Genomic DNA, 21,624 nt, shown 5'->3' with positions numbered 1-21,624 from the left:
CCCGCCCCCGCTCGCCCCACTCTGGGCTCCCATTGGTGGGCCCGGCTCCGTCGTGCGGGGGAGGCGTGGGGTGGGGGGGACGTTCCCGCGCCCGGGGACCTCTGGGAATTGTAGTGCGTGCCCCTGGCCTCTCGGCTTTCAGAGTGGGGCCCATGGAAAAGGCTACTCACCTAGAGGAGCGGAGGCAGGACCCCCAGGAATCATTGATGCCTTGTGCCTCAGTTTCCCTGAAGGCAAAACTAGAGCCTTGGAAAAATCCTCCTTGCTTTCAGCAGAGCACTGAGGGCTCTGTGGAGCAAGCAAAGTGCTTCTGACTTTGATTTGAAAGTGGCCCTGTGCAAGCCGGGCGCGGTGGCTCAAGCCTGTAATCCCAGCACTTTGGGAGGCCCAGACGGGCGGATCGCGAGGTCAGGAGATCGAGACCATCCTGGCTAACACGGTGAAACCCCGTCTCTACTAAAAAATACAAAAAAAAACTAGCCGGGCGAGGTGGCGGGCGCCTGTAGTCCCAGCTACTCGGGAGGCTGAGGCAGGAGAATGGCGTAAACCCGGGAGGCGGAGCTTGCAGTGAGCTCAGATCCGGCCACTGCACCCCAGCCTGGGCGACAGAGCAAGAGCAAGACTCCGTCTCAAAAAAAAAAAAAAAAAAAAAAAAGAAAGTGGCCCTGTGCATTTCCCATTCCCCACCCAGGCCAACAAAGAAGGCCAGGTGAGGAATCCCTGTGCTTTGGGAGGCGGAGGCGGGAGGCTCACTTGAGCCCAGAAGGTCGAAGCTGTAGTGTATTGCAATCACACCACTACACTCTATCCTGGGCAACAGACGGAGACCCTGCCTCAAAAAAAAAAAGAAAAAAAAAAGGAGAGGTGGTTAGTGTGAGCTAGACAAGGACGGAACTAGGAAATCCTTGGCCTAGGTTCTGTGGCCAGGCCTGCCAGTAATAGTCAATGCCCACATACATAATGCAGACAGAGTGTGGCAGCTACAAGCTGAGTAGTCCTAAGAGGGGGCATGAGTTCAGGCTGTGGGAGGTGGGAATGAGGCCTAGGGTGAATGGAGGCAGGAGGAGGTGCCCAGCCAGCCATAGCAGCAACCTGGACCTGTGCAGGCCAAAGAGGAAGAAACGGAGGCTCAGGGTTTCCGTCTCAGCAGGTGGTTACCTAGGACGGGAACACTGTTCCTAGCACATAGAAGCTACACAGAAATCTTCGTTGATGAATTTTAATACTCATAATAGCTGTATGCACTTCACACCATCATTGTCCTCATTTTGTAGGGTAAAACTGAGGTCTGAGAGATCAGCTCAAGTAACACAGCTGGTAGGTGTTGGAGCCAGAGCTAGACCCAGGAAGAGGAGCCCTCATACCCAGGCATCCCCCCCACCCACTTTGCACCCATTACTGACCACTTGTCATACTGGTACCCCTCCTCACACTAAAAGAATGGACCAGGGCTGCAGTTTGGTGAACCTGAAACCCTGGCCCTTGCTCTTTGGCCCTGGGATGGAAGATGTCTGCAGGCTCAGTCTAGAGCAGATGACACTGTGGGCTCTGCAGGATAAATCCCCTGTCTGCCTCGTAATGGGTTGGCTTGTAAGAGCCAGCACCTGTAGAGTTGGTAATGGACACCCAGAACAATCGTAACGGTCATTATAACAATGCATCCCACTTCCAAGTTCACAAGCCACTTTCCCCTCCAGAAGAGCTAAGGCTGTGGTGGAAGACACTATGATGGGATGCCATCAGGAAGCACCTTTGTCCATTCTGGAAGCATTCACTGGCAGGCACTAGGCCCAAAGTTGGGAATGGAGCTCCGGATGCAGCCTCCGGGGTCACAATCTAGGCCAACCCCTCACTTGTGGGTTGGATACCCCTACTGACAAGGAACTCACTATCTTATAAGACAGCAGCTCATTCCACCAAGCGTTAAGGTTATTCTGCCATCCGGGCAGCTGGGCACATTCTGACAGACAAGGGCTGTTGTGCAAAGCCTCAGCAAGTCAACACCTGCCTGTGCCAGCCTGGGAACGATAGGATCTAAATTTAATTGCTTCCTGAGGCAACTGTTTGCAATAGAAAGTAATTTACAATGGCCCGTAAATCCTGCGGAAAACAGACATCTTCATTCATCTGGCTAAAAGCGTAAACACTTCCATTGCTCAAGCCTCCATCTCACACACCTCCACTCCGGCCCAAAGCCGCCCTCCTCCTGCACTCTTCAACCACAGGGTCCCAGGCCAGGACGCCTCTGTGCCTACAGAGGGGTCACCTAGCCCCTCAGTGTCCTGATGTCTCTTTGTGTGTCTCAAGAATAAGAAAAACAAACCATCACTTAATAAATAAACACATTCTTCCTGTAAAAACATGCAAGTAGATCGGCCCTCTCTGATGCCACCCCAAATCCAGTTCCCTCCCTGCCCCAGAGTTAAGGACCTGTCAGATTGGGTGAAGTCTTCCAGAACTTTCCCTATGTATTTTCAAAAATATGTGTGTATCCAGGTATAGAAAAATATATAGCTTTGTTTTATGTGTATGTTTAAGGAAACAATACAATTCTCATTGCTGCATTCTGAAACTTGCTTTTTCGATTACCGCTAGATCTTACAGACTTTCCTTGTTAGAACACAGATCTGCTTCTTTGGGAACTGCTGGGCTGTGTGCCCAGCACAGTGTATTTAATCTCCTCTTGATAGCGTTTAATCTTTTTGGAATTACATGAATCCTGCTGAGAACATTATAGACCCCCTTAGAACAGTTTCAGGGCTAAAGAGCTCACAAAGTGTTCCCAGACTGAGCTAAAAGCTGCTTTCTAACTCCCACTTCCATGTCCTAGCACCTCTTGTTAGCCCATTTCTAGGAAGAAAATCTGGCCCCGGGGGTGGTTCTCCTCCTGGAGCTCTCAGAGCCGTAGGGACCATTCAAGATCATCTGTCCACCTGGTCTCATTTTAGAAAGGAGGCCACCAGGCCCAGAGAGGTTAAGCAAACTGCCCAAAGTCACACAGTAAAATCAGTGCTTTTGTGTCGTCTGGGACCGACAAACCCCTCCAGTGCCCTCAGGAAACAGAATGCATAGCCAGTCTTCTATCCTGGGAAGCTCAGTTCCCAGGCTCAGCAGTTGCCAAAGGCCCCTAGGGCTTTGTTTTCAAAGGAGAAACGAAGCAGGGAAGTATTTTTAACGCAGCTCCACCCTGCTTGCCTAACTCCTCGTTCCCCGAGCTAGCTGTCCAGGAAAGGCCAGCTTCACAGCAGCATTTGCAACTCATGGAAAACAACAAATGCCCGAAATAGATGATACCCAAGCTCAGGAATGGAAAAAATTGGCTCATGGTTTCAAATGCCTCTTTTAGAAAAAGACAAGAATAGCTTTTGGCCTTTGGGGAACTGCTGGGGGTGAGGCAGTGGGGAGGTGGTTGTGAGTCCCAGATCACCAAGGGCCAACTTCCTGCCTGAAAGAGCTTTGGCCACTGTACCCCAGGGCGCGTGTAAACCAGCTTCCCGAGCTTTGTCCATGCTGGAAACTGCATCTGCACCTGGCTCTAGGTTCCCTCCAACCTCCGGCCAATCTGGAAGGACTTCCTGTGTTGGGCCAGGGTCTGGGCTGGGTTCACCTCTCCACCCCACATCTCCCCACTGTGTCCCAGCAGGGTAGAAACCCATGGTTCTGAACTTCCTGAGCCTGAATGGTGGAAGCTGAATTCCCCTGGGGGAGGGGAACGGAGGGCAGGGAGAGAAAACTGGGGTTTTCATCCCCACTGAAGACACAGCCCAGCTGTGTGGCCTTGGACAAGTCACTGAACCTCTCAGGGCCTCAGCCTCCTCCTCTGGAAAGCAGGATAACTCTCCACTTTTTCAGTCATCCACTCATCCAATATGTGTTGTGTGGTCCTACTACGTGCCAGCACTGAGCTAGACATGGGATGTAGCCACGGCCAGAACGAAGTCGATATCCTTGTGGAGCAGAAGATGTGGCCCTTGCCAACTTCACAGGCTGCTAAGAATCAGTCCCTGCTCCAGCTACTCAGCCAAGGTCTTGTGCTGAAAGGGGTGAAAAAGCCTTGGACCAGGGCTGACCCTAACACACACTGCACCATCTTGCATGGAGTATTTCATTCAATGTCGCTCTAGCCCTCTGAAGTGGGCGCTGTATCTGTATCTATCCCTTTATTACAACAGAGAACCAGAGAGTAAGTGCTGGACAAGCCCGCAGACTCCTCCACAGATAGGAAGGAGTAAGTGTGGGCTGGGTGAGGGCCAGGCACTGGTAAGTCCCAGGGTCAGGGTAACTAAAGCTCTGTGGGAGTCTTGACTGGAGCTCAGCACAAAATGCACTGGACAAGGAATCTCTTAAAACCATTGGGTCTGTGTGACACTTTTACTTAAAATAAGGTCTCAACTGACCCTTCCACTCTCTGTTGTATGTCAGGTGACCCTTCCATGTGACAGAAGAGTAAAGCAAGGCATGTAGAGGTTAAATGACCTCTGCCCAGCCAGACCCTGCCCATCTCCCACCAAGATGAGGCGGGAGAGGGGCAAGGAGTTGGGCTGGGGATGGGGGTCCCTAGGCGATGGGGGCGTGACTGGGGCCAGGAAAGAACTCCATCTCCCAGGATGCCATGCAAGGGGGGCGTGTAGGGGCTGGGCCTCTGTGTAGGCAGGGCTGTAATTTCTTGGTATTTAAAAAAAAAAAAAAAAAAGGAGCAAAAGAAAAGAGAGAAAGAATCAAAGCCTCAAGCGTCACGTCTAGGAATAGCGCCGGAGTCCGGCCAAGTCATTAGAGACGATGAGTAATCCGGTTAAGTCATTTCTCTAAACACCATTCCTTGTAAGAGAATTAAAATATCAGCTTACATCAGAGGGGGAGAGGCAGGCTCCAGGGGCCCGGGCAGGAGCACGGCCAGGAAGGGGGCGCGGCTGGTACGCTCTGCCGCTCAGCCCTGCCCCGGGTGGGGGCTGCATGCGGGGCCCTGCCAGCTGAGCCCTGGGCTTGCGGTGGGCGCTGACATCCAGCTAGCGGGAGTAGAGGGAGCTGCCCGCCACACCGCAGTTTACCTCGTTGTTCAGGGTGCTGGGGGAAGTTCGGGACCGCCTGATCTTCAGAGAATCGTTGTCCCTCCTGGGGGCAGCTGGTTTTGTTTTGTTTTTTCTTTCAGTGTTTCTCCCCTCCCTCCTAAGATGTCGAGTTGATATCTCGACAACTTCAGGTCTACCGTTGGAGTAAAGGGCTGGGGATCGGCCTGGGGACACAGGGAGGGGAAAGAGGGGTCCCCAAACCTCTGGAGAGGTGCCGATTTTCCGCTAGACTAACTGCCAAGTCGTGAGGGGTGATGCCTTAATTTCTATTTCCCCCTTTTCCCTTTAGTTGCCCTGTATTTGGAGAACGCGGAGCTGGGAATCCGCCAGACTTATGGGACAGTGGTAACTGCCAGCGACACTTTCCACATCCTGGGGGCAGGATTGTGATGACCTGGGGAGAGCTGCTGATCACGAAGCTGACCCTTGTGGGGGGCAGCGGCGTGGGCCTGTGGTCCCAGTGACTCAGGAGCTGAGGTGGGAGGGGATCTCTTGAGCCAGGAGTTCAAGGCTGCAGTGAGCTTTGATTGCACCAGGGCACCCTAGCCTGGGCGACAGAGCCAGACCCCAGCTTAAAAAAAAAAAAAAAAGCTGCCCTCAGTCTCGTTATAACACCTGCCCTCTGGGCCAGGACCCACAACGTGAATTGGGTCTCAGCTGTGAGCAGGACACAGACGTCATCTCACCCTCAGTAGCCCTAAAGAGGCCTGGAGACTTCCTAACGGCGTCCCAGCCATGCCTAGGCAGTGTGGAATCACTCAGGTTCATGGTGGCAGACCCTAAACACTTGAGGCAGGCTCCCCTCACACGCTGACTCCTGCAGCAACAGGCTAGGAGAGGTCCATGCCTCCCTGGGGGCTTCTCAACCAGTCCAGAGAACAGAAACCTCCCCAGGCTCTGGAGCCAGGCGGACTGGTGTGCAATCCGGGTACCCTCCCTTGCAGGTGGTATGACCTGGGATGGGTTATTCACTGTCTCCAACCCTCAGTTTTCCCGTGTGAAATGGCGTTAGCAATACCTAGCTTGCAAGATTACTGTGAGGGTGAGAAATAACATAAGCCTTCAACAACTGGTCATTCTATTGTGGCGGCTACGAGAACAGCCTCCTTCCCCAGTGGCATCAGCACTTCTGCAGGGTGGATTCTGTGCTCCTCAGGCCCTGCCCTGATGACCTGGGGCTGGGCCCTGAGACCCCACTCCCGATCAGGTTTTCGAGGTCTTTGGGTAGCAGCTGCGAAGCACCCCCCGGCCCCGCTCCCCGGGTTCCTGGTGGGGTCCTAGGCTCTGGCCAGGATGCGGGCGTGCAGGGAGGAATTGTGGGGGAAGTCAGTGACTCATCTCCAATCTGAGTGGGCCCCACTAACCCCTTCGATACTGGAAGCCCAGGCTTTTCGGGGAGATACTGCTCTAATTCCTCCTCCCCAGATGAACTCATGGGACTTTGCGAATATGAAAACTAAAACTTTCAGCCTTGCAATGATCGAGGGTCCACTGGCTCCAAGAACTCAGATCTCTCCGAGGTTTCATACCCTCACTGCGGCTCCCCCACACTGCAGCCCCGACCTGAAGCCCAGGCCCCTGCTTTCATCATCATGGTGTCATCCACCCGGCACCTGCCATAGGCAGTACTGCCCTCCCTGCCTGACATCCCAACTACCTTTGTTAGAAACGGTACCTGGCAGGGAGAATCCAAGGTGAACCCAGGTCTAAATGGTCCTGTCTACACCCCAAGAGCTCTCATTCTCCCCGCATCTGCTGTGCATCCTTTTTGCTGCTGCAGGCCCAGGCGCGAGTGTGCAAACCTGTGCACACATGCCTGTGCATCTATGCATGGGTCTGGCATGCCAGGAGCCCACAGCTCACACGTAGGATCGCACAAACGTATCTATACACTAACTCACCAGAGAGCCAGCCCAGAAGCCCCTGACGCGTTCTTCCCCACATCTGGGGTACCCTGGCCTGCCTTGGACTCCCGGAAGGGTTGTTCAGCCCCCCTTCCTCACCCCAGCTGCCCACCTGTGCAATGGTGTCTTCAGCCATGGGGCCAGCCTGACGGACTTTGCTCTGTTAAAACTGCCTTCTCTCTCTCCGCCTTGGCCTCAGCAGGCTCTTCCAGACCTGCCTGAGGGGTAGTGGCCACGGCTGAAGGCAGAGGGCTGCGTGAAGGGGGCTTCCCTGGGCCTTGGGCCTGGGTAAAGACAGCTCTGGACATGGAGGTAGCTAGTTTGGCATCCCCCCTCTCTGGCAAATATGGCAGTATAGCCACACTGGGAGGGCTTTGCCCCAGTGCCCCGTGCTGTTCCTGGGGCTGCGTGTGCGCATGAGCTGTACCCTCTGGGCCTGGAGGAGCCTTCCCCAGCTTGCCAGTTCCCACCATATCTACCCAGTGAGCTTCTGCTCATCCTTCAAGGGCCCACCTGAGGCAGATACCCAGGGGTCTCAGCACACACCTCTGCCGTGGCATGTGCCACGTCGTGCTCCCGTGGTCGGCCTCATGCCACTGTGTGACTGGCCAGCAGCCCCCAAGCCTCTCGTCTCCAGCTAGGAGTGCTCTTTACTATCTGCCACGCTGCTGACAGGGCCGCAGAGCCCCGGCCGCTGCTCCTCCAGAAGAGGAAACTGAGGGTCTAAGTGGGAAGGGACTTAGCCAAGGTCTCACAGTCGCTTCAGAAGATCTCAGAGTTGGTAAAGGAATTGGGAAGGAAGGGGAGGAAGTGAGAGGCCACTGAGGGCAGGTGCACAGTAGGTGCTAAATGAAGATCCACAGGAGAATGAAGGGCATGGAGGATGGGGAGAAGGAAGAGGCCAGGCACCCACCTCCACCCCCATCCCACATCTCCCTCCATCACCAGGCATCATCTGCCCTTCCTTCTCCAGGGATTAGCGCTTCCTCATTGTCAAGGGCAGCACATTCTAGATGCTGGAGCCTTGACCTCACATGTACCCCTCTCGCTGGAGTCACACCCTCCCTATGGCTGCAGGCTGACTGCTCAGGCCACAGCCCCTTTCCTGGGTATCCCTGTTGCTACTGAATCCTGGCCAGGGGTAGTGAGTACAGCCCAGGTCTTGGACTCCAGGACAGCACCCCCTTAGCTCCCCAAGGAGCTCGGAGGCCCCAAGCCCCTGGCCAGCTTGTCTCAGCTGGAGGGAGGTTCTGGGCATCCTGTGGCTGGACTCTGAGGACTGCCTTGGCACAGATTCTGTGCCAAAGCGATGGGCAAATTTTTCTCCACAGGAAAACCAAGTAGCCCAGTGCAGTTGAGCTCTCCGTGCTGTCTCCTATCTATGAAACCGGCTGTCAGGCACAATAACAGCCCTCACGCCTCCGGGTGCAATTACGGGCATTGGATGAGCTATTTCTTATAAAGGGCTTAGAACTGTGCCCACTGGCGAGAGGAAGTACTCCATAAACATTAGCTGGTTTCCACAGCCCTGGGTGAAACAGAAGGCACGGGGTGGGCCCAGGCTGGGGGAGTAGGGACAGGAAACCCGACTTCCAGCTCCAGCCCCAGCTCAGCAGAGAGACCTTTTGGTTCCGCAAGGCCCCCAACCCCCTGCCTTCCCTCCTGTACAAGTGTGTCATATTTTGTTGGCTTTGGGGCTTTCTTTACTTTTTTTCAAATAAACAAGGGCTGCATGAAACCTCTAATATTCTGGGTAAGTGTTGAAACAGCTCAGAAATCCCCTCCTCCCCTTGTGACTCAGTGGCAGGAGCCATAAGCAGAACTACTGGTGACACTGTGGGAGAGAAATTCTGCAAAATAACAGCTGGGCAGCCCGGGACCCCAGGGAGTTGAAATGGGACCTCAGAGGCATCAGGATGTCCTGGAGAGGCACCAAGGCCCGAGGTCCCCCAGGGACTGTGGAGGGGGCATTAAGCCTTGAAAAAGATCATGACGCCCATCCTCCCAGCATAATTAGAAATAAAAACAACCCAGGACAGTTACATTAGTGTAAGGAAGTCCCTCAAGAGTTTGACTTTTCCCGTAATGGCGATTTTCGATGCTCCTTGGGAAACATCAAATTCTTTCCAAGCATTCTTCTTTTTCTATTTTGGTGCCCTAAGCACTAGTGTGTTCGACCAAGCCCCTGCCCCAGCCCTGAGCGACCCCTGCAGGCTTCCTGGCCCCTTTTGGGCACCGGCTCCGGGGTTGCGGCGGGGGGGGCACAAGGGGGGCACAGAGGGCTGAGGGGGAGTGGGGGGGAGAGCTGGAGGCGGGGCGAGGAGAGAGCCGGGGGAGAGCCAGGGGTGGGGCGGGGTGAGTGGGGGGAAAGCCGGGGGTGGGCGGGGAGGGGGGAGAGGGGGGAGAGCCGGGGGGGCGGGGGAAGAGCCGGGGGGGCGGGGGGAGCGGGGGGAGAGCCGGGGGAGAGAACCGGGGGGCGCGGGGGAGGAGAGGGGGGGGGGGGGGGGAGAGCCGGGGGTTGGGCGGGGGGAGAGCCGGGGGTGGGGCGGGGGGGAGAGCCGGGGGGGGGGGGGGAGAGCCGGGGGTGGGGCGGGGGGAGATCTAGGGGTGGGGGGGAGATCTAGGGGTGGGGGGGAGGGCCCCCAGCAGCTCGGCCGCGCCCCCCCCACCCCACCCCACCCCCACCCGGGACCTTGCTGGGGTTTCAGAAAGCGCTTTTCTGGCCCTGCCGCCGGATCTGACTCAAAAAGGGGAGCTGGCTCAAACCGAAAGAATAATTCGGTTAGCCAAAGCGTCGATATTTCCCTGGGGCCCAAATGGCTGCCAGGCAGGGGGCTCCAGGGCTGCAGCCTCGCCGGCCCCTCGGGCCCCGCCGAAAGCCCCGGGCCCCACACAGCCCCACCACCGAAAGGGGCAGGAAGAGCCGCTGAGAGCGGGCCGTGCTGCAGCCCCGCAGGCCGGACTGTCGGACGGTGACCCTCCCGAGGCCTTCCCTGCCTGTGCCCGTGGGCCCTGCTCTCCCGGGCCCTGCGGACATTGGGCAGACCCCTGAAGCCTCTTTTCCAGCAGCACGCACCTCCCTGCACACCTCCGTGAGTGAAGTTGTTCTGGAAGTATCATGTGGACACTTTTGGAGGCCTACACCCACTCTTAGAGGAACCTGGCGTCCCACTGCAGGGCGTCCCGCCTTTTGAAGTTAAAGAATTGTCTTGCACCATACATAAAATACACGAACACTACGCAGCCGGTGAGCTAAAAGAAAAAGTCGCGAACATACCTCAGCGTTTTAAGGAAGCTTTATGAATTTCGGCCGCATTCAAAACCTTCCCGGGTCGCAGGCCGTGGGCCACGCACTGGACAAGCTTGCATTCTGGAGACCGACTCGAAATTAACTGGAAAAGAACCACTCGGGCCGATTCAACACCCCTGTCACCTATCCCTACCCACGATTTCACTCCCAGGCCCCTTGGCCTGGTGATGCTTGCCCTTTGGCCAGCGTCCTAGAGGTCACAGTGAGGCCCAAATGAACGGGGTTTTATTGAACTGACATGCCTGGGAGAGAAACATTAATCTATACAGAGAGGCTAATCATTTGTTTCAGGCTGAATTGCCAGGGTGGCGTGGGTGGCGTGGGTGGGGTGGGCCCAGGGGCAACCCTCCGCTCCCCCAGCAACCCATGTGTGCAGTCTGAGGTGGCCGTATGCATATTCTCTTCAGGTCCCCCTCCCTTCAGTCTGAAGCAGGGACTTGGGCTTTGCAGGTGCAGAAGCTCTCTGGCTCTGGGAGCCTGCTGGACTCAAGTTCCTTCTGACCTCAGGACAGGTGTGGGCAGGAGATGCTGACGGCTGGTTTTCCTGGGCCACCGGGAACACCTGGCCTCTCAGCCTAGCGCGCTGTCTCAGCACAAAATTCGCCCTGTAAGCAGGACCCTCCTGAGCTCCCAGGAAGGGCCAGATACAGAGCTGCTGTCACCAGCAACAGTCCTGCAGACGGCGAGACGGCTGTGGCACGGTGCTGCACACAAGGCCTGGCTGCTGCCTGCCACGCACAAGGACAGGCACCGAACACAGCCGAGGTCAGGGACCTGCGGGGTCAGCTGAGCGTGTGAGGACTCAGGTGCTTGCAATCCCTGCCTCCCTGCCACAGTGTGATGCTACAGGGTGGCCCGGCAGGACCGGGTCAGTACAGCTCCTGACCTACCAGAGGACCTAGTGTCACCCCCCACACAGTTGTCACACTGCTGAGGAGTCTGAAGAAGAGGAAGGCACCAGGGCGGTCCCAGTCACGCTGGGACTTGGAGCAGTCCCTAGTACTGATACTGAAGTACGTCAATATCATAATAAATGGCTTAGGCCGGGCGCGGTGGTTCAAGCCTGTAATCCCAGCACTTTGGGAGGCCGAGGCGGGCGGATCACAAGGTCAGGAGATCGAGACCACGGTGAAACCCCGTCTCTACTAAAAATACAAAAAATTGGCCGGGCGCGGTGGCGGGCGCCTGTAGTCCCAGCTACTCAGGAGGCTGAGGCAGGAGAATGGCGGGAACCCGGGAGGCGGAGCTTGCAGTGAGCCGAGATCGCGCCACTGCACTCCAGCCTGGGGCAACAGCGTGAGACTCCGTCTCAAAAAAAAAAAAAAAAAAAAAAAGAAAAAAAAATAAATAAATAAATAAATAAATGGCTTAGAGGGAGCTGTGTTGACTGTTAATCCCAAGGGGTGGAGGGAACACCTCGCTTCCCGAAGAAAGCTGGGAGCATCTCTCTCTTCTTTTTTTTTTTTTTGAGACAGGGTCAGACTGGAGTGCAGTGGTGCAGTGTCAGCTTACTACAGCCTTGGACTCCTGGGCTCAAGTGATTCTCACACCTCAGCCTCCCAGGCAGCCACGACCATAGACATGCACCACCATGCCTGTCTTGTCTTTAAAAAAGTTTTTTTTTTTTTTTGAGACGAAGTCTCGCTCTGTCACCCGGGCTGGAGTGCAGTGGCCGGATCTCAGCTCACTGCAAGCTCCGCCTCCCGGGTTTACACCATTCTCCTGCCTCAGCCTCCCGAGTAGCTGGGACTACAGGCGCCCGCCACCACGCCCGGCTAGTTTTTTGTATTTTTTTAGTAGAGACGGGGTTTCACCATGTTAACCAGGATGGTCTCGATCTCCTGACCTCGTGATCCGCCCGTCTCAGCCTCCCAAAGTGCTGGGATTACAGGCTTGAGCCACCACGCCCGGCCGTCTTTTAAAAATTTTTATGGAGGTAGGATCTCGCTATGTTACCCAGACTGGTCTTGAACTCCTGGGCTCAAGTGATCCACCCACTTTTGTCTCCCAAAGTGCTGGGATTACAGGTGTGAGCCACTGAGCCTGGCTGCATCTCCATTTTACGATGCTGAGTGGGAACTTGGAGGAAGGACAAGAAGCAGAGCGGGTCCTGCCATATTGTGTACATTCTGGGAGTCCTCACTGCCCTGGTACCCAGACACAGGTCTGTCACTGAGGAGTGGCAAGGGCTGCCCTAGGTCTGGCCCAGAAGGTCCCTGAGCTTCTGCTTAGAGTGCCATAGTGCCGTGCCGGTGGTGTGGGGGGGCTTGAGCACACTCGGGCTTATGGGCACGTGTCCCGTGGACTGTCTGGGCGCGCCTCTGTGTGGGAGAGCACCCTGCCTTCTTGCATAGCAGTGAAGCTTTTGTAGGAACTCTAATCCTGTTGAAGGGAAGTAGGGGAATGAGGCGTGTCTGAGACACCAGGCTGCCTGCTCAGTCTTTCAGAGGTAGGAGAGAAGCTGCAGAGGTCTCAGGTATCACTTCCGCTTCCCAGGAAGGCTCCCACCTGGGATCCCCAGATCCAAGAGCCCTCTGGAGGGAGGAGCGCTTCTAAGGGGCGGCAGCCTGGGATCATCAACCAATCCATGAAATTTCCCTCCGGACCCTTTACAGTTCACTGTGTCCTGATTTTACAGATGGGAAAATCAAGGCCCAGAGAGGGAAAGTGGTGTGCTCAAGGCCACACTGTGGATCAGGGGCGGGGCAGGATCTGGTGCCTGGCGGCATCCTGCGTTTCTTCCCGCACTGCAGTCAGGAGAGGGAGGTGGCCCGGCAACCCTGGATCTGCTGCCCGCGGGCGTTAGGAGTGAGGAGGGAACTCCAGTGGATGCTGTGCCCCTAGCAGTGGTGGCTGCTTCACACCCCATCCCTGGCCAGTTGCTTTGAACAAGGTATGTTTTGCTAACTTTTTACCTGGGGATCTCCAAGCATGCGATGAATTCGGAGAACATGGTTGCTGGTTTCTGTACATTTTTTTTTTTTTCTCTGTAGTCTGGCCTGTTTATCATGAGCTCTGCTAATCAGAATATTCAACTGCATGCACGTACACAGGCATACACGATGTGCAGGACGTTCTGGGGAATTTACTTTTCTGGGTAACTGAGGGTTAACTGGAAGCCTGTGTTCTTATGCCTTATTGAAAATTTTTCTACAAATGATGAGCATTTCCCCAACTTAGTATTTTGAAAAGTTCCACCACTTTCTAAATACGTGACCTTGGTTGAGTTACCTAACCTCAGTAACCTCAGTTTCCTTATCTGTAAAATGTGCAGAGCAATGCCTCTCTAGGTAATGAAAGGAACTAGAAATAAAAGCAGTGCATAGCATACCGTGCGTGCTTTAGAAATGGAGCCACTGCTACTGCTGTTAGGACTCTTATTACCTGGTCAAAGGAACAGGAGAGTTGACTGAGGATCTTTGTGGGAATTTGGGACTCTGGTTTGGATGCCGTTGCACATCTGGCATCCATCTTCAGTTTCTGTCCCAATTAAGTCCTCCCAAGCAGATAGTTTTCTTATGATTTGCTGCTTTCTCATAAAAGCCGCTGCAGCCGTGGGAGCTGCATGCAATGAACCAAGGACCTTTGGTCTGGAGCCCATACGTTCTCTTTGAGTTTGTTGTGTCTCCTCTGGGAAAGGGCCAGCGGATGAAGGGCAGGGCCTGGGCTCAGCCTTCCTAGGATTCTATTCCACCCCATGCTGTGTCACGCATGCCCCCTGCACACAGCTCAGGACCCACTCCCTTGCCAGAGGGCAAGCCAGGAAAAAGACAGGGAAGGGGGCGACCCAGCCACTGAGAAGGCAGAAAGGGCACCCCAGGCCGGGAGAGAGCAGGACAGGCTCTGGATCCCCAGCAACTACAGGGAGATTGGGATGGCTGAGGAGGGGTCTGGGTCTTAGTCTTGGCCTGGTGCATTCTTGGAAGCCCTTCCTTCCCTCCCTCCCTTTCTCCTTTCCTTCCTTCCTTCCTTCCTTCCTTCCTTCCTTCCTTCCTTCCTTCCTTCCTTCCTTCCTTCCTTCCTTCTTTCCTTCCCTTCCTTCCCTTCCTCCCTCCCTCCCTCCCTCCTTCCTTCCTTCCTTTCCTTCCTTTCCTTCCCTTCCTCCCCTTCCTCCCTCCCTCCCTCCTTCCTTTCTTTCCTTCCTTTCCTTCCCTTCCTTTCCTTCCCTTCCTTTCCTTCCTTCCTTCCTTCCTTCCTTCCATCTTTCCCTCCCTCCCTCCCTCCTTCCTTCCTTCCTTTCCTTCCTTTCCTTCCCTTCCCTTCCTTCCCTTCCTTTCCTTCCCTTCCTTCCTTCCCTTCCTTTCCTTCCCTCCCTTCCTTCCTTCCTTCCTTCCTTCCTTCCTTCCTTCCTTCCTTCCTTCCTTCCTTCCTTCCTTCCTTCTTTCCCTCCCTCCCTCCTTCCCTCCTTCCTTCCTTCCTTTCCTTCCTTCCTTCCCTTCTTTCCCTTCCTTCGCTTCCTTCCCTCCTTCCCTCCTTCCCTCCTTCCTTCCTTCCTTCTTTCCTTCCTTCTTTCTTTCTTCTTTTTTTTTTTTTTTAATGGAGTCTCACTCTGTTGTCCAGGCTGGAGTACAGTGGAATGATCTTGGCTCACTGCAGCCTCTGCCTCCTGGGTTCAAGCAATCCTCGTGCCTTAGCCTCCCAAGTAGCTGGGACTGCAGAAGCGTGCACCACCACATACGGCTAATTTTTTTTTTTTTTTTTTTTTTTTAGTAGAGACGGGGTTCTACCATGTTGGCCAGGCTGGTCTTAAACTCCCGATCTCAAGAGATCAGCCCACCTTGGCCTCCCAAAGTGCTGGGATTACAGCCATGAGCCACTGCACCCGGTCCAAGAGACAGCTTTTTCTGACCTGCCCCCAGATTCATCCAGATTGAAGAGTTGAGGAGCCTCCAGGAAGTGGGGAACCCACAAGACTCCCAGCTCCATGAAACTGCTCCTGCCCGCTGTGGAGGGGGAGGAAGCAGCCACAGATGGGGAGGGTGGCAACCAGGCATCTCCCCCTGCAGGGCTGCTGCCTTACCCCCACGGGTGTAGCACTATCCGCTCAGGGATGAGGCCTCGGTGCCTGCTGGTGCCTGCGTCAGAGGCACAGTCCTGTGAAAAGGCATGGAATTCAGAGTCAGATCAACCCCCAGCCCTGTCCCTTACCGGGTGGCCTTGGGCAGCCCACTTAGATCTCTGGGCCTCACTTTCCTTACCTGTGAAATGGAAACACCTCTGGGTGATGATGTGAAGATGCAGTGAGACTAGCATGTGAAAAGCCAGCCTGGTGCAGTCCCTAGGCTTACAGCCTGCCTCCTGCCCTCTGCTCAGGGCTGCTGAGAGAAGCACCCAGTGCGGGACTGGGCGGAGCCTTGCAGACTGAGGGCAGAGGACTGTAGGCTTTGGTTTCTGGGATGGGGGCAAAGGCTATCTCTAGACCTCATCTGTATGCAGTCCCTCCTCATTCTCCTTCCAGCTCAGTCTGTCCTTACCTCTCCACTTCTCTCCCTTCCTCCTCACAGGCCGCCCCAGGCCTCCAGCCTTCATACGGAGACCTGCCACGCTGGCACAGGGGGATGAGGAAGTGCTTGCTTCAGTGTCCCACTCCTCTTAGACTCACTTTTGTCCACCTGGAGACAGCATCCTGGGGCACATAGAGGCCCACCGTGGTGCCTGAGCTCCTGCACACCCAGCAGAAGCTGGAGGGTGGGAGGCGGGAGGGGGATGTATAAATGTTATACTGAACGATAGAGTAGACACACACGCTGAGTGCACTGTGTGCAAAGACAGTGCCACTCGCCTCTTAGTTCTTTTTCTGCTGCTGTCACAGAATGCCACAGACTGGGTAATTTATAATGAATGGAAATCTATTCGGCTCACTGTTTTGGAGGCTGGGAAGTTCAAAAGCATGGTGCCAGCATCTGGTGAGGGCCACTCTGTGGCAAAAGGCAGAAGGTGAAAGCAAGGGCAAGAGAGACAGAGAGAGGAAATCGGCCGAATTAATCCTTTTTATCAGGAGCCCACCCCTCGGCGATAATGCCTCACTCACTCTTGCGTAATAGCATCAATCCATTCACGAGGGCAGAGCCCTTATGATCTAATCACCTCTTAAAGGTTTCACCTCTTAATGCCATCAGAATGAGGACAAGCTTCCAACACGTGAATTTTGGGGGAACACATTCAAACCATAGCAGCCGGGGTGGGGGAGATTGCGTAAAAAGCATTCCTGCCATTGATAATGAAAATATCACTTTGTGTATGTACAGCACAGAAAATTTCACAAGCGCTTTTCTACACTAGCTTATTTTCATCCTTGCCACAATAGTCCTTGACTTCAGAAAGCTTATCATGTAGTTACTGGAGAAAGTTGTGAGTAAGTGTGATGCAATGCAGCAAGGCCAACATAACGGGAGAGTATCCCCAATCTGGAGGTATCTAGAGGTAAAGACTTGAGCCAGGTCCTTAAAACAGTAGCCATTTAACAAATGTAGGTTAATTTGTTGTTAATTAAGTATGTGGCAGAACCCTGATTTTGATGGGAGTGGCAAACTTCCCATCATCCCTTGCAGCTAGGGGTACACTTCCCATCATCCCTTGCAGCTAGGGGTAGGCTTAGGACCCAGTACTGGCCAGTGAGATGTAAGTAGAAGTTAGCTGGGGATTTCTGGGAGTTTGACTTTCCTGGTGTAAGCCTCACCCCTTCCTTGTTGTCACTTCCTTTTTCCTTCTTCTGGGAAGGCGGAGTGAGGCTGAGGTGGAATCAGGGGGCAGGTGCTGATGCCTCTCAGTCACTACAGGAGTTTAAGGCTCTGGGAAACTCATTCCTTATCTGTAAACCAGAGGTTGAATGAGATAAAAACATTGTTAAGCATTCTACTTTGCTAATTTATAATATGTGATCATATGATACACATACAAGCATCTGTGAATGGGTTGAGAAATATGACCTTGAGGCCGGTGCCAGAATGGTGGAGCTGAATGGCGGAGAAAGCCTGGGTGCCCTGTGGCTGCAGAGGTGTCACGACTAGCTGGACTGCCTGTCTTCAGCTTATTTTATGTGAAAAAGAAATGAACACGCCTTGTTCAAGCCACCGTCCCTTTGGACATTCTCTTGCATGCAGGCAATCCTAATCCTACCTGATACAACCATAGAGCGTGTGGCATGTCTCCGTTCCTATGCTTTTGTGTGTGTATTCCTTCTCCCTGAGATGCCTTTCATTCTTTCCTTGGCTGTTGAAATCCTATTTACCTTTCAGGGCACAATTTTAATATCTCTTCTTCCACAAAACCTTCACCCATTCCCCGGGCATAACAACCCCACGACAATGCTGGTCTTCCCAGCCGTCAGTTTGGCCTCTTGTAGCACTTACATAAATTCCAGGGCATGCACAAAGTGGCTGAAGGATGAGGATTGGGTTTCCTTCCATCTCTGGTTACCCAGAATCGGGACAGTGCTTGGCACATAGCAGGCGCCAAATCAATTCCTGTTGAACACACACGCATGCACATGCACACGCACACACACCACACAGGGCAGGCACCACCAGGGCAGGTACCAGGTGTCTTCCCAGGACAGACACCCTGACAATTGTGTATAGGGTGAGAGGGCACGGGGAAAAGGAAAACAAGAAACCAAAAGAAGAGAGTGTACACCTTTCCCTTGACCCTTCCCTCACGCAGGGGCATGAGCAGCCACGCCAGGCCTGGAAGCTGTGCCTCTCTCCTCCAGCTCGCCTCTCTGGCAGGCTCCCCATTCATGCCCAGTGGGTGCTCCCATGCTGGCGGGGCAGAACCAGGAAGGCGGAGAGACGTGGAGGCGCCCGGCAGAATCAGGACCCAGGAGGACTGCGACAGGGCGGAGGTGACAGTGCAGACCTGTTTATAACTCTGGGCTGGTATTGTGCTACAGGCTGGACTCTCTCTCCTCCATCCCACCCCCAAGGCCCCGTGGGGGCTGCAGCTATTGGCCCAGAGGGCTTGCTGGACCCCCAGAGTTGTTGGGTGCTGGTGGTGCAGGCTGGCTGGGTGGCTGAGGGCGGCGCCTAGGGCACAGGTGCAGTCCGGGCGGAGCCTTTGTGGCCCGTTCCCTCCAGGGCACTAGGCCGTGGTCAGTTCCGCTGCCGGCCACCGGGCGGCAGTGCTGGTCAAGCCCTCCAGCCTCCAGAGCCGGTCCTGTCCCAGGCAGTGGGGATGCTCCGCTAGAGTGACACTGTTAGGGCTGGAAGGGCTTAGCCAGCATAACACGAAGACGCGATCTACGTATGATTTGAGGGTCCGACTGGAAGGATTTGTTTGTGCGTCTACGCACCGGTGTGACCATGATCAAGGTGCAGGACGTTTCCAGCTCCCCACAGGCTTCCCGTGTCCCTGCCAATCACCAGCTCCCAAAGGGAGCCTTGTCCTGCTTCAAACACCAAGGATGGGTTTTGCCTGAACCTCCTATGAGTGGCAACACGCGGTGCTCTTGGGTCTTCCCTTACATCAGCCTCACGGCGGTGAGGTTTATCCACGTGGGTGCAGGCAGCAGTAATTGGTTTTCACTGGCACAGTATTCCATGGCGTGCATATGTGGCAGTTCAGGTCCTGCTGATGGGCGTGGGGAGCTGGGCCGGGAGCAGCCTCTGAGACAGAGATCAGGGACAGGGCTGCTTAGGCGGCAGACCCGGGGAAGCATAGGCCTGGACTGGGTGTGGGGGGGACACTGGCCTTGGCCTCCGGGGAAGGAGCCCTGCATTCCTGGGGATCTGAGCTGTGCAGCTGCCCCGACAGTGGACATTCGCCTGTTTCCAGGCTGGGGCTGCTGTGCAGAGCGCTGCTGTGGGCCAGCACACCGGCTTCACGGGGGTGGCATGGCTGGGCCCTGAGGCTGGCAGAGGGGTGCCTTGTGCAAAAGCTCCCGGCGTTGCCCTGTTTGGCCCCTCCGCGCCTGGCCTGCCGCCCACAGCGCGCGCGGCCCTGATGTTCTGGGGCTGGTTTCCAGGGGGGGCAGCCTCTGCCCTCTGAGATTTCGGCCCGGGGAACGGATGAGGGCTGGCAAGTGTCACAGGCAGGCGTCCCAGGGCCTTAGTGGCAGGGCCCACGAGGGACCGGGCTGCCTGACAGTGCCCCAGGTTGGGCTGGTTTCCGGTCCCGCGGGGCCGCGGGCGGGCGTGGGCGCAGGGCAGCCGCGGCGTCCTCATGTGCCCAGCTCTTCCCGGAGCGCGGGCGGCGTCTTGAGAGATGACCTGCGGGAAGACAGGTGTAGCGATCGGGCTCTAGGCAAGCGTGACCGACTGCTGCGGAGGGGTCCCAGCGAGGCTGCCGCCCACCCCGGGAGGCGGGCGTGCGGGAGCTGCGGTGCAGTGAGCCTCCGCAGCGCGGCGGACCTGCCTCGGGGGCGCCCCTCCCGGCTTCGGGGGCTCCCGGACCCTCGGCGCCTCCTGCAGTACTGAGCGCCGCCAGCAGAGGCCGCCGCAGTCCCGGCCCGGCCGAGGCCGCCCCGCGCTCCAGGGCCAGCGCCCGCCAGTCTCGGAGCAAAGATTTGCGGCGGGGCTGGCGGGTGCCGTCTGCAGCGGGGCTGGCGGGTGCCGTCTGCAGCGGGGCAGCCTCCACGTCCCACTCAGCAGCCAGTCAGGCCTGTCCACAAAGCTCCTGCTCTGTGCCCGCGCAGCACAGTGGGGGAGACATTGCTAATTGGGGGGCGCTCCCAGAGGGGAGTCTCCGCGGCGAGTGGCGGTGGAGGGGCCCAGGCACACCGTCTCCAGCCGCGATACCTGGGCTGAACCTCAGCCTGTCACCTCATGCCTAGTAAGCTGAACCAGCTGCGTCACCGTCGTGTGCCTCAGTTTCCCCACGTGTATAATGGAAATGATGACAATCAACAGGACCTTTTCGAGGAGTTGCCATGAGGACTACCGGGTAAGTTCTGGACTTAGAACGGTAGCATTCCGGGCCAGGCGCGGTGGCTCACGCCTGTAATCCCAGCACTTTGGGAAGCCGAAGCGAGTGGATCACGAGGTCAAGAGATCGAGACCATCCTGGCCAGCGTGGTGAAACCCCATCTCTACTAAAAATACAAAAATTAGCTGGGCGTAGTGGAGCGCATCATAGTCCCAGCTACTTGGGAGGCTGAGACAGCAGAATTGCTTGAACCCGGGAGGCAGAGGTTGCAGTAAGCCGAGATCGCACCACTGCACTCCAGTCTGGGCGACAGAGGGAGACTCCATCTCAAAAAAAAAAAAAAAAAAAAAAAAAAAAAAAAGAACGGTAGCATTGTGCAGGGGAGAAAAAGTAGAAAACTAGAATCTTTCCTCACCCATTGCTGGGTTCATGGCTAGGACCCCTATAACAAAAGACAGGTCAACAAGGGAAAAGCACACAAATTTAGTTCATGTAAATTTTACATGACACAGGGACCTTCAGAAATGAAGACCCAAAGAAATGGGGACATGTATTTTTATGCGTTGGTTTCATGAAGAGTGGGCATTGTGGAGAAGTGATTGGCTAAAGGGGGAAGGGGTAATAAACTGGGGAGAGTTGGCCAGGCCTGTTCAGATTCTTCTCTCTGCCCCTGTGTCCTCAGAGGTAAGGATGGGCCTTATGGCCTCATGGTCCTACTTCAGGGGATTTGGGCGGAAGGAAGGTGAGTGAGGCCTTCCTGCTTCTGCTGTTTTCTCAAATGCCAAGGTGCCATATTTCGGGGTGGTATGTCCTGAACCCTGGCAGTGTGTTCAATAAACAAACATGGAGTGTGTGGCAGGCATGCCTGTCCCCTGGATGTGAGGCTTTACGCAGGCTTTAGCTCCTCAGAATGAACCCCTCTGCCCCCCAGATGCCTCATGGCCCAAGGTCCCTCTGATGCGACTACACCACCCCAGCCTGCTGGCTTTGGGTGGCCTGAGGGCCGTAGCTTGCCAGGTAACTTTCCAGACAGTCTGAGGTTCAGAGGTGAATTCCCTGATAAGATGCCATACATACCTCTCGTGAGAGTGTGATTTATTAACAAGGTGCACGACTCCAGCCCTCTGGGGAACCACCCAAGGCAGCCCGCACTAAGGTGGAGCACGCACCGGGCGCTAGCCATCCCTTAGCCGAGCAGTCACTGACTGTGGCCTTCATCTGGGGTCTTGGGAGGGGCTTAGCCCACAGGTTGAGGGTCAGGGCACTCACAAGGCTCCAAACCCACCAGGCCCTTGCCACCTAAAGTGGGGTCCACTTGGCCAGGTGCCGTGGCTCATGCCTGTAATCTCAGCACTTGGGGATGCCGAGATGGGAGGACTGCTTGAGGCCAGGAGTTTGAGACCAGCCTGGGCCACATAGCTAGACCTGTCTTCACAATATCAAAAATATTAGCTGGGCATGGTGGGGTGCACCTGTGGTC

The 21,624-nt window shown here is 55.5% G+C and overlaps 1 long non-coding RNA gene across 1 annotated transcript; it reads left to right on the top strand.

Moving 5' to 3' along the window:
• Nucleotides 1-4,711: 4,711 nt before the first annotated feature.
• Nucleotides 4,712-9,015, top strand: LOC126934361 (uncharacterized). Its single transcript, XR_007718928.1, has 3 exons — nt 4,712-4,791; nt 7,176-7,285; nt 8,775-9,015. It is a non-coding gene; the product is annotated as an uncharacterized LOC126934361 (long non-coding RNA).
• The last annotated feature ends 12,609 nt before the right edge of the window (nt 9,016-21,624 follow it).

This window comes from Macaca thibetana, chromosome 13, assembly GCF_024542745.1.
Source record: "Macaca thibetana thibetana isolate TM-01 chromosome 13, ASM2454274v1, whole genome shotgun sequence".
NCBI lineage: Eukaryota > Metazoa > Chordata > Mammalia > Primates > Cercopithecidae > Macaca > Macaca thibetana.
Note: the sequence above shows the minus strand (reverse complement) of the source record. Positions and strands in the feature narration are given on the sequence as shown.